This window comes from Delphinapterus leucas, chromosome 19, assembly GCF_059928025.1.
Source record: "Delphinapterus leucas isolate spDelLeu-1000000601 "Yukka" chromosome 19, BTC_Dleu_Yukka2, whole genome shotgun sequence".
Lineage (NCBI taxonomy): Eukaryota > Metazoa > Chordata > Mammalia > Artiodactyla > Monodontidae > Delphinapterus > Delphinapterus leucas.
Window position 1 is genome coordinate 65,221,167 of NC_143147.1, and position 12,020 is coordinate 65,233,186.

At 47.4% G+C, this 12,020-nt stretch overlaps 1 protein-coding gene and 1 non-coding gene across 7 annotated transcripts in view; both read left to right on the forward strand.

Moving 5' to 3' along the window:
- The window catches only part of SLC39A11 (solute carrier family 39 member 11), a 447,715-nt gene that overhangs the window by 152,553 nt on the left and 283,142 nt on the right, over positions 1-12,020 (forward strand). The gene's annotated exons all lie outside the window — the stretch shown is intronic.
- Positions 6,033-6,105, forward strand: TRNAG-UCC (transfer RNA glycine (anticodon UCC)). Its single transcript has one exon. It is a non-coding gene; the product is annotated as a tRNA-Gly (tRNA).

Sequence of the window (12,020 nt, forward strand, 5' to 3'; positions counted from 1 at the left end):
TTCCTCCTTATTCATTTAGTCTTCTGTTTCCAGGGGGAAATGGTGGATGACTCAGGGCCTGATGAAATACTTCGTGGCACAAGGGACTGGCTGCCAGATACGGTGTGACGGTACTTTTCTTGGCTTCGGTAAAAGGCTTTGCCCGACTGCAGTGGTTCTCACACCTTAGCTCGTGAATCCCCTGGATTGCTGGGCCCACCCCCCAAGAGGGTGAGGGTTCAGGAGGTCTGGAACGGGGCCTGAGAATTTGCATTTCTAATGAGTTCCTGGGCTTTTGCTGAGGCTGGCCCGGGTCTCACAGTGACCCCACTTTGAGAACTGCTGCCTCCCCGAATAAAACCGAGGTCCCTGGGAAGCTTTTTGGATTCAATGTGCCTAAGCTTACTCCCAGAGAAAAGGAGTCTTATTTTTGGCTGCGTTGGGTCTTCGCTGCTGCACGCGGGCTTTCTCTAGTTGCGGCGAGCGGGGGCTACTCTTCGTTGCGGTGCGCGGGCTTCTCATTTTGGTGGCTTCTCTTGTTGCGGAGCACGGGCTCTAGGTGCGTGGGCTTCGGTAGTTGTGGCACGCGGGCTCAGTAGTTGTGGCTCACAGGCTCTAGAGCGCAGGCTCAGTAGTTGTGGCATGCAGGCGCAGTAGTTGTGGCGCATGGGCTTAGTTGCTCCGCAGCAAGTGGGATCTTCCTGGACCAGGGCTCGAACCCGTGTCCCCTGCATTGGCAGGCGGATTCTTAACCACTGCGCCACCAGGGAAGTCCTGAAAAGGAGTCTTGTGTTTGAGTTTTTAAGAAGTGCTGGCCCAGCTGACTGTATAATTAGCAAGTAACATTGCAAATAACGTCCACTGAGGTCATTTAACGGTGATGGGCCTGGACATTTTCTAGCTTCCATCAGTTTGCCCCTAGGTCCTCATCAAAGTCCTGGTTTATGTTGGCCTTATCCAACATGAAACCACTTTCTTGGGGATCAGATTACATGTTAACTGCAGCCCTGTAAGGGCCATGAGAGTGTTTCTCGGTCCACAAACCCCATGTACCTAATATCTCTCTCCAAGCTCTCATTCTCTTGGGATGGCAAAAACTCAGTCCTTGTGAATTTAGAGTTTTTCCCCACCCTCCTCCCCACTCCCCAGCCTGGCACATCGTTTCAGGGGCTGAGGACCACAGGCATCTGATCTAGGTCCTCTTTGGCCCCCATGGTCATTGCTGAGTTATTCTGTGTTCCCTGGACCAGGGGTCAGCAATGTTTTTTTCCTGTAAAGGGCCAGATGGTAAATATTTTCAGCTTTGTGGGCCATATGGTCCCTGTGGTGACTACTCAGTTCCACCACTGTAGTGTGAGAACAGCCCTAGGCAATACATAAATGAATGGGCATGGCTGGGTTTCAATAAAACTTTATTTACAAAAAATGGGCCGTGGGCCAGATTTGGCCCATATGCAGTACCAAGTGTCTTCAGGTGTCTAGGCTGCCTCTCTGCCTGTTGTGGGATTGGGGGTGGCTGGGTTTGTTCTTCTGCTTTGTGGACCTCTCCAAGGCCGTTCTTCTCCATGGGGGAGGCATGGGTGCAAAGGCTGGTTTTCGCTGTGCTCCCCAACCTGGATGGTAGAAACTTATTAGGCTTGCCCCCAGTTCCCCCATCTCAGCGTGGCTTTGAGGCTCCCAGGATTATATTCCACTATTCCAGGGCCACGTTGGGTCAAAAGAAAACAGTGAGGCTGTCTCGAGTTCTCTGCCTGGACACCCGCAGCTGCCGCCTCTCTGGAGCGTGCTGCCTGCCCCGAGCTCCACCCGGGAACGAGGGTCTGGAGATCTGCTCTTTGATTCCCAAATCCATCTGGGAGTTCGGGCCCAGCAGTGGGGGCAGGCCACAGGGCTCTTTTTTCTCAGTGACCTGCCACGTCTCAGCCTTCCCTACGTCATGTCTTCTTTCCCACTATTGGGAATCTTTACTGAGACGGGGTGGAGAGTACCCTGGCTCTTGTTTGAAAAAAATAAAACTGTATGCCCATGGCTCACCAGTCAAAAGGTACAGAAAGGATGCTCAGTGAAAAGTGAGTCTCTCTCTCACTCCTGTCTACCTGTTACCTATTTCATTTCCCCAGAGGCCAAAGTGCCCTATGTCTCTCTTAGCACCCAAGTATAAATGTGTCGAAACTGCTTTACGCCCTGATTTCATCAACTCTTAGAGAAGGGTTCTATATCAGCACATCTAAATGAGCCATCTAGGTTTTTTGGGTTTTGGTCTTGTTTTTTTTAACTACTGCATAGTATTGCATCAAATGGAGGCCCTGTAACTTTTAAAACCAGTCCCCTGTTGAGGGACATTTAGGCTGATTCACATGCTTTACTCTTATAAACAGTGGTGCAGTGACTATCCTGGTCCATTAAGTAGACATTTTTTATTGTTGTTGAACTTGACTTAATGGAGTTGCTTGATTAACAGGCGCTCTGTGTTTGTTACCTGTAACACTTTGAATACCAGCTGGTGAGATCCTGCCCTGTCTTCAGCTCCCCCAGAGTCAGTTGTTAAATGCAGCTGTTTATGCCAGTTGTATTTGTTGCAATCATTTGATGTAACCAAATATTACACAGATTGATGAAATATGAGGGTGAAAAAGGAAAAGGAGTTTGGATGAAAGTTCAGTCAACCACTTTGAATAGATTTGCTAGTGTTGAATCACCAAATTTCTGTCAAATAAGGCATAGCAGAGACAGCTGTCAAAGATGGGGCAACGAATCAGAAAAATTGAGAACGCTTCTGTTTTCAGATTTCTTCCCACATCTTTAAGTCCTTACACCACTTTAAAGAAGCCACATCTGAAGATTGTAAATGAAATATTATGGGTATGGTTTTTGCAATGTAGGTGAAGCCAGACTTGATCAGTTGACCTAGATGCACTGATATGGCTTCTGTGTTAACGTCGTAGGACGGGCAAGTTAATGCACATTTATTTGCTTGAAATTAAAATTATTTGGGGAAGGGAGATTCATCCCTTTGTCCACCATTAAAATTAACTAATGACCAGTTTGTGTCACGTCAGAAGGGAGAATATCTACCGTGTACAGTTGGGTCCATGTGAACATGTCTTTAGTAGAAATTCCTAAGAGTAGGATTTGTGAATTTTCCATTTTTATAGAAATTGCCCAGTTGCCCTCTGTAGAGCTTGTACCAATTCACACTGTTTTTTTTTTTTTTTCCGGTACGTGGGCCTCTCACTGTCGTGGCCTCTCCCGTTGCGGAGCACAGGCTCCAGACGCACAGGTTCAGCGGCCATGGCTCACGGGCCCAGCCGCTCCGTGGCATGTGGGATCTTCCCGGACCGGGGCACGAACCCGCGTCCCCTGCATCGGCAGGCGGCCTCTCAAACACTGTGCCACCAGGGAAGCCCCCAATTCACACTTTAACCAGCCATGTCTGAGAAGGACACCCTCAACACTGTGGGGTTTTAGCAAACTTTTGGATTTCTTTTTTTTTTTATATCAATAGGGATAGACAGAATGTTATTTTGTGGAGTCTTTTGGGCCATTCTCTTCTTATAAGTCAGCTTGGGCATCTTTCCATATGTTTCAAAGCCATTTATATTTCCCTTTCTGTGTATCGTCTGTATCTTTCTATTATTTTTCTATTGTGTTGTTGGTTTTGGAGTTGCTTTTATACTGAGGAAATTATCTGTCATATTATCACAGTTATTTTCTCAGCTTGTCACTTACAACTTCATGGTGCTTCTATGTAGATTTTCATTTAATTTGTACTTATTTGAACTTAATAATTTTTCTTGAGTCTTACTTAGTAAAGTCTTCCTCATTCCAAGATGATTCAAAATACTATTTTTTCTATGCCTTTGTTTCCATTATTTCCATTTAAACATTTGATCCATCTGGAATCCATTTTGGTATAAGAAGTGAGGTAGAGATTAGGATCCATGTATTTCCAGGTGGCTCCTGGAAGTCCTAATACATAACATTGAATAATACATCTTTTCTCCATTGGTATGAAATGCCAACTATATTATTCACTAAGTTAGAGAAAGGATTTATTTTTTATTTCTGGATTTTTTTAGTCCTAAGGTGAATAACGTGTCAGCCATTAGCCATATGTAGCTGTTCGGCATATGAAATGTGGCTAGCCCAAGCTGAGATGTGCTGTGAATGTAAAATTTTACACACACCACTTACACACCAGATTTGGAAGATTTACTAAATATATATATACACACACACACACACACACATATATATGCATATATATAAAATATCTCATTAGTAATTTTTTATTGCCAACATGTTAGGGTGCTAATATTTTGGATGTATTGGGTAACATAAAATGTATTACTGAGATTGATTTCACCGCATTGCATTTGTGGCTCACATTATATTTTTATTGTACAGTGCTGCTTTAACCTTTTGTGGTCTATCTAGTCGTGTCTATACTGTTTCAGTGATTGGAATTTTGTTTTATTGTCTGTTAGTCCCCCCCCCCCGTATTACTTTTCTTTTTCAAAAGTTTCTTGGTTATTCTTTTTTCTTTCTTAAAAAAAATCAATTAATTAATTTTTTGGCTGTGTTGGGTCTTCATTGCTGCGCGCGGGCTTTCTCTAGTTGGAGTGAGCGGGGGCTACTCTTCGTTGCGGTGTGTGGGCTTCTCATTGGAGTGGCTTCTCTTGTTGCAGAGCGTGGGCTCTAAGCGCGCGGGCTTCAGTAGTTGTGGCACGTGGGCTCAGTAGTTGTGGCTCGCGGGCTCCAGAGAGTAGGCTCAGTAGTTGTGGCACACGGGCTTAGTTGCTCCACGGCATGTGAGATCTTCCTGGACCAGAGATCGAAACCGTGTCCCCTGCATTGGCAGGTGGATTGTTAACCACTGCACCACCAAGGAGGTTCCTCTTGGTTATTCTTATAGACTGATTCTCCATGCAAACTTTAGAATCAACTTTCTGGTTTCAGTAACATCTTGTAGGTATTTTTATGGGGTTTGTTTCATATTTATAGATTCATTTAGGCAGAAGTGACAGATTTAGGGTGGTGAGACTTCCCATCTAAGGACAAGGTACGCGACTCCACTTATTCAAGTCATGGATTATGTCTCTCAGTAGCATTTTCAGTTTTCTTCATCAGGATTTTTCATATTTCTCTTTGAGTGTATTCCTGGGTATTGCATTTCCTTTAGTTTCTGTTGTAAATGGGATCTTTTCTTTCATAGTATATTCTATCTGGCTGTTGTTTTTGCGTAGGAAAATTATTGATTTTTCCAAACTATTTGTACTGAACTGCCAAAGTGAGTACTCTTATTGACAGTTATTGTTTTTTTTTTTTTTTTTTGCGGTACGCGGGCCTCTCACTGTTGTGGCCTCTCCCGTTGCAGAGCACAGGCTCCGGATGTGCAGGCTCAGCGGCCATGGCTCACGGGCCCAGCCACTCCGCGGCATGTGGGATCTTCCCGGACCAGGGCACGAACCCGTGTCCCCTGCATCGGCAGGCGGACTCTCAACCACTGTGCCACCAGGGAAGCCCCACAGTTATTGTTCTTTAGATGATTCTCTGACTTATGTATATACAATAACATCTTTATCATTAATTTTGGTTTCCTTTTCTCCCCAATCTGAGTGATGGGGCTGCCTGACTGGGAACAGCAAAAAGCCTACGGATACAATGAAATTCTGGAAAATAGCCCAAATAATTCAAAATATTTGACACTGAAATTGGGGCAGATGTGGGGAAGTTCGTTAACACAAGACTTGTTTTTTTTTACAAAAAAAAAAAAAGAGTAAGATTGGCTTTATATTTGAGCAGCTCTTATGGGAACTCTAATGTTTCTGTCGTCATGCTCTCTGGGGGTTTTATAGCTGTTTGGCCGTAAAGCCATCTCTCCTATGGGTTTATCTTTCATCATAAGTTGGGCCCTTTCAGCTCTAGCTTATGTTTCCTGCCTTGTTTAAGCAATAACTGAACCCAGCGCTGTTCCAGGCTTGGTGGAAGGTCCATGTCCTCAAGAACTGTACAGACTCTTGGAGGAGACAAAAACCATGCCCTTTGGGACTTCCCTGGTGGTCCAGTGGTTAGGGCGCGGTGCTTCCACTGCCGGGGGCCCAGGTTCAATCCCTGGTCAGGGAACTAAGATCCCGCCAGCCACTTGGTGTGGCCAAGAAACAAATAAAACGAAACAAACAAACAAAACCCGTGCACTTAAAGGCAGGAGGGCAGTTCAGGATCTCAGACAAAGCGGAGGGAGATGGGGTCGTGTGTATCACACAGAAGTGTGCTTGTGTTTGGGCGTCTTTGTAAGAAGTATTTATTTATTTATTTAGGCTGCGCTGGGTCTTAGTTGCGGCACGCGGGATCTTTTAGTTGCAGCATGTGGACTCCTAGCTACGGCATGCATGTGGGATCTGGTTCCCTGACCAGGGATCAGACCCAGGCCCCCTGCATCGCGATTGCGGAGTCTTACCCACTGCACCGCCAGGGATGTCCCTACAACTTCAAGTTTGACGATCTCAGAAGACTAGCTGTTTGGCGGATATTTGACTATTGATTGGAAGCTAAGGAGGAGAAGAGAAGGTTTGGAGCATCTGCTGTGAAGAGTTAAGTCGTGAAGTTGGAGGCTGGATGTGGACTTGTCAAAATGTGTCCAGCCTCCGTTGTGAAGTAAGCTTCTGTGACTCAGATCTCTCTGGATCCGTCGTTTTGTCCAAGATCAACCTACAGAATAGGCAGGGGCAGAGAGACGGGGTGCTCAGGGGAGCAGAGCAGAGAAAGTGTATGTTCACTGGATGCCCTTCACAGCCAGGCGTCCTGAGCCACACAATGCACAGGTGATTTTATTGAAACTTTAGAACCATAGGCAATATTTGCTCCATTTTATGGTTGGTGAAACCCAAACTTGGAGTAGTTAAATAATGTACCCAAGGTTAAATGGCTAAAACAAAAACAAAAACGAAAACGGTGAAGTTGTGCATTGGAGCCCATTCTGTCTGACTTCCAGAGCTCTAATCCTGTGTTTTCAGGACAGTGGGGATAATTTCGTGTTCACCTCGTAGGGCTGGCTTTGCAGAAGCTTGGATGAATGAAAGTCTAGCGTACCAGCAAAAGGAGCATTGCAGCTGCTGTTAAAGTGTCCTGGGTGGGGAGGGAATCCATGGGGTGACCGTATGAACCACAGGGACAGGACCTAAAGGTGAAGGGACCTGGTGGCCTCCGGGCAGACAGTCCACGCAGTATGGAAATCTTGGCTTCAGTTTGTCTAACAGGTGGTCATGGTGCCCTCTGTTTTGCGACGATTCTATGAACCAGAAACCTATTATTTCGCAAAATGGTGTATTCTACTTTTGAACAATATTGAGTAAGGTAGTTCTTTTATTTTTCCCTTAAAACAAGACGAAGGAGTGAGACAAAGCAGAGGTGAGAAATGGATTCTAGAATCCTACTTGGCTTCAATGAATGGCTTTTTCTTATAAGGCAGGTGACCTAAAAACTTTGTGATGTTCCCTAGACATCAGGCTTGCAGTCAGAGAGCTCTTCAGAGTAAGTTAACAGCCCCAGGTTCCCAAATAGGGAAGCAGTCACTTGAGGGACAGAGGGCATTTTGCCATCTGGGAAACATAGCTTAGGAAGTATCCATTGGAGACTTAAATGGCTTTTAGCAAACTTTGCAGAGAAGAAACCAAGCGTGCAGAAGTATCTCAAATGCTAACCAGACTAAAGCCTCCTTGAGCTGGAGTGAATATGTTTAAAGCAAGTAAATCAGCCGTTTGATATGATTTTCTTTGGCTTATCCTGGGCTTGAGTATCAAAGGGGCAATGGCATAATCGCTTTTGGAGTCCCTGACTCTTTTGTTTGTTTGTTGAATTCTTGGTCTCCTTGGGCAAAAACTCACCAGATGGCAACTGGAATGGGAAAGTAAGCCAAAAAGGGGTTGTTAGATGCCCATTGTAGGCAGAAAGTGGTTTGCTTAGTGAAGGCTCCTCTAGTGATGGCGGGCTCCTGAGATGGTGGGTCTCAGAGCTTCAGGGAGGTGACACTACAGAAGCCTGAGTCTAGGGCATTATTGTACTTGCAAGTCAAGGAGAGAGAGCCATGCTCCGTACCTCAAACGCCAACCAGGAAGCCAGCTCAGCGAGAGTCTAAAAAGTCTTGGGATGGCTGTTGCTGGGAAAATCTAGGGATTCCTAGGTGGACCCTGCTCAGAGGGCTCCTGACCAAGCTGGTGACCTTCTCTTCTTTATGGTCTGTACACCTCCCTCTCCATCCCTTTTCCTGTTACCTCAAAGTTACTGTTGGAGCCATAAATACCATAGTCCTGGTATTTATGGCCTCTTGGGTGGTGGGAAGTGGCATGGGTGGTGATCGTGAGAGCAGAACTCTGGAGTCAGATCGCCTGGCTTTTATTTCCCAGCTCCTCCAGGATTTACCGTGTGTGTATCCTTAAGAAAGTTCATTCAGCTCTCCAAGTCTTAGTGTCCTCATTGGTAAAATGAGGACAAAAAAAATCACTTTTGCCCCATAGGATCGTTTGAGAGAGTTAAATGAAAATATCCATGTAAAGCAATAATCTCAGTGCCTGACATTTCAGCTTATAATAACTATTATTATCTTAAGTGAGACTCTCTTAGCAAAAATAACTGCCTTCTTGTTTAAGGAAAACCAAGAGCCTGAGGTTTTAGATTGGAGGATGACTCCACGGCAGGCACCTAACGAGGTCCAAGTCTTTCCTCCATCTTCACTTTGACTAGTATCACTCCCCCTTTAACATGAAAGTATGGACCCAAATGCCTGACCCTTCTTTGCTGAGATAGGCTGACGTTTTTAGAGGTTTTGTTAACGATGGAGGGAGGATAACAAGGAAATGCAAAGTGCAGGTTCACTCCCAGGATCGTGGGACCTTCATCCTTTCACACGACAAGTGAGGCAGCTACAGTCCATCCCCAGAGGGTCGGCACAACCTCACAGGCGTTTTGCCTCCACCCTTTTCCTCACTTTCCACTTTTCTCTGTGTGGCGCCATCAAGGTCAAGGATGCCGAAGAGTGAGGCGCCCCCAGAGCACTTTCTCTGCCTGAAGATTCCCCTTCAGGTGCCAAGCCTCAGAGAATCTGGACTTTGTTTCATGGTAGAGCATGGCCTTCCCTTACATCTGCATCCTTCCTCCTCCTTAACTACCAAAAGATGCTTGTGACCCTGCAGTGGGAAGCGGCCACTGGCTCATTGACACCTCTTTCCTGATTTCTCCAGGTCTCCTCGGTAGCGTTTGCTGACTCTCTGCTCCAGGGTGGAGCACCTGTTCCCTCCAGGTGCCCTGGCTGGCGCTGGCTCTACTGCAGGGTTCTGGCTGCACTTTGGCTGGGAGTTCACTTAGGTGGGAGGAGCCGTGATTCAGCTGGACAGAAAAGGGGCTTCAGCTCCTAGCGTGTCTTCTGGCCGTGCATCTACTTAGGGGTGGAAACATTTTGACAAGTGGACTGTTCCCGTTCCCAGTTCCTCTGTACCCGCAAGGAAGGCAGTTGAGTTGAGTGACTGTTCTTCTGAGGGGTGTCCCCAGGCTCTCGGAGCTCTCCTGCTGGTGCGGTTTGTTGTTGACTCAGCTGTGTTGCCTGGTGGGTTCTTCAGGTCGGCTCTGTGGATGTTGACTCGTGTTTCAGTGACTTGAGTGTTTCCCTTTGGTGAACCCCACTGCAGTGATCACTCCAAGGAAAGCCTGGGGCCTCCTTGCAGGCCCACCATGTTTTAGCTTTCCATTTCCTTCCGAGGTTTTGCAAGGAAACTAAGGAAGCAGCCCAGTGGTGTGCATTGTGGATCCCACTCCATCCTCGCCAGGAAGCACTAATTCCATCTCTCAGAGCTGGTTGTAAGCATAACACCATTCAAGGTCGAGTGTCATTATTCCTTTGCTTTAGGAACTTATTGGATGGCAGTAATGGGATAGCGAAAGAACAAGGACTACTGAAGTATTTTAGCCAGAAGTTCAGTAGGGCTCATCTCTGGTGCTCTAACCCTCATTTCTCACGTGCATTTAGGTATTTGTGAGTACAAGATGCTTCATCACAGTCAGTGCCTTCGTCTCAACTTGTGATGTGTATTTCCACGTCCTGTCTATGGAACTGTATTAGAAAGTAGTCTGGGAGATGTTAAAGCTGCTGGGTGAGGATTGTGAAAGGACTGTGTCTGCGATGCTCCAGTCTCATCTGAGACCTTCCCACTCAAGGTGTGGTCCATGACCTACACATCACCATTACCTGGAGCTTGGTAGAAGTACAGAACCTGGAGCCCTGACCCTGTGCCACTGAATCAGAATCGGGGTGTAACAAGATCCCTGTGTGCTTTGGGTGCACCGGTTAAAGACCAAGACATGCGACTCTAAAAGCTTTAGAGGGTTTAATCGAGATCTTCCAGGAGCAGTTATGCTGCTGTCACTCATTATGCTTTGGCTGAGCTGTCAGTCACTCTGGAACTTCAGAGGAATAGGCTGGGGGTGGCCCAGGAAGGACGCTAGAAGTGGCAGGAAGGTGGGGAGGGTAGGTGTGTACGGGCTTTATGCAAAACTCCGCAAAAGGGTTGAGCTATCTGAGCCACGGTGTCTAAAGGAATGTGAGAAATTTAGGCCAGTTCAGTCCACTGTTAATACCCCAAAAGGTCCAGGGCCCATGAGTTGTGGGGCCGTGGCATTGGGAGTTTACACGTGCTGGACATGCTTGGACTCGGGCAGGAGCTGGGTCTGATTCTGCTGGGTTTTCCCAGGACAGGCGGGATGCCTGCCAGCATCCTGGCACAGCTTCTGGTGGAGGGAGTTACAGATGCAGAGATGGATGTCACGATCCTAACAGACCAGGTTGGCTGGGGATAGAGCAGGGCTGCTGTCCCACCTGGACCACAGGTGTGCCAGTCAGTGGATCCGGGCCCGGGGGGAGAGGGCAGGTCACAGGAGGCTGGCGAGCGGCTCTGCCTCGGCGCGCCTCCCGCACCTTGGGTGGCAACAGCTCTGGTTTGAGAATCTGCCAGCTGCTTGGCCTGAGGTCTCTGTTTCCTGGCACGCCACCTGCTCTAGGCACGATTTGTTTAGGTCTGACGTTGTAGGTGGGATTGGGGGGGGAGCCCCGTTGAATGGCCTCTTTGCAGTCAACTGAGTAGGGAGGACACACATGGTTCCAGAATGATTTCCAGCATTGGATGTTTCCACGCCTTCCCAGTCTCCTTTCCTAGAACGTTCTGTCTTGCTGCTTCTCAAGTACCAGCTGGGGACAGATGGGGTTTTCCCTGACCCGACGTGCTCTCACATGGGGCCCACGCTCCTCTCCCTCAACACTCCCTTAGCGGATTATCGGTGCCACGGATTCGTCTTTATTTGTTAAGTTTCTGGCTCGATGGACGCCTCTTGGAAGGGGCTGGGGGCATCGCCGTATCCAGAGTCGGCCTGCAGTGAGCGTGTGATGAGAATAAAGACCTGTCATTTCGTTTCATTCTCAACAGAGGAGTGCTATTGGCTCTTTTCTCGAAAGGTCTCTGGAATCCATTGCATCTCCACCGCTGACGTCCTAATCCATCATGGGCTCTTGCCTGGAATTCCCTCTGCAGGAGCCTCCCCGCAGGTCCCCCCCACCCGCCACTGGCACATACATCGCAGCATGCTGCCTCCCTGCTCAGAACCCTTTGACAGCTTTCCTTTGCACTTAGAACTAAGGAAAAGGTCAAACCGTGGCCTCTGGCTTCTGCCTGGGTCACCTGGAGCTCGCCAAGCCCTGTCCCTCCTGTGGGGCTTTGTGCCCGCTGCTCCCTGTCTGCTAGGCTTTGAGCAGCTCTGCGCGCGGCTGCCTCAGTGCCAGTCTCTCCTCCTCCCCGACCTCCCGGTGACATGCATGGTTCTCCCAGTTCATGCCCTTCCTACAACTTGTCACCATCCTTCACTCCCCAGTTTGTTTCTGTGTGTTTGTGTTTTGCTGCTTCTTCTGCTTTTTTTTTTTTTTGCAGTTTGTGTTTTGCTTGTTTTTTTTAATTTAAAAACTTTAAAAAAATTTAATTGACGTGTAGTCGATTTACAAT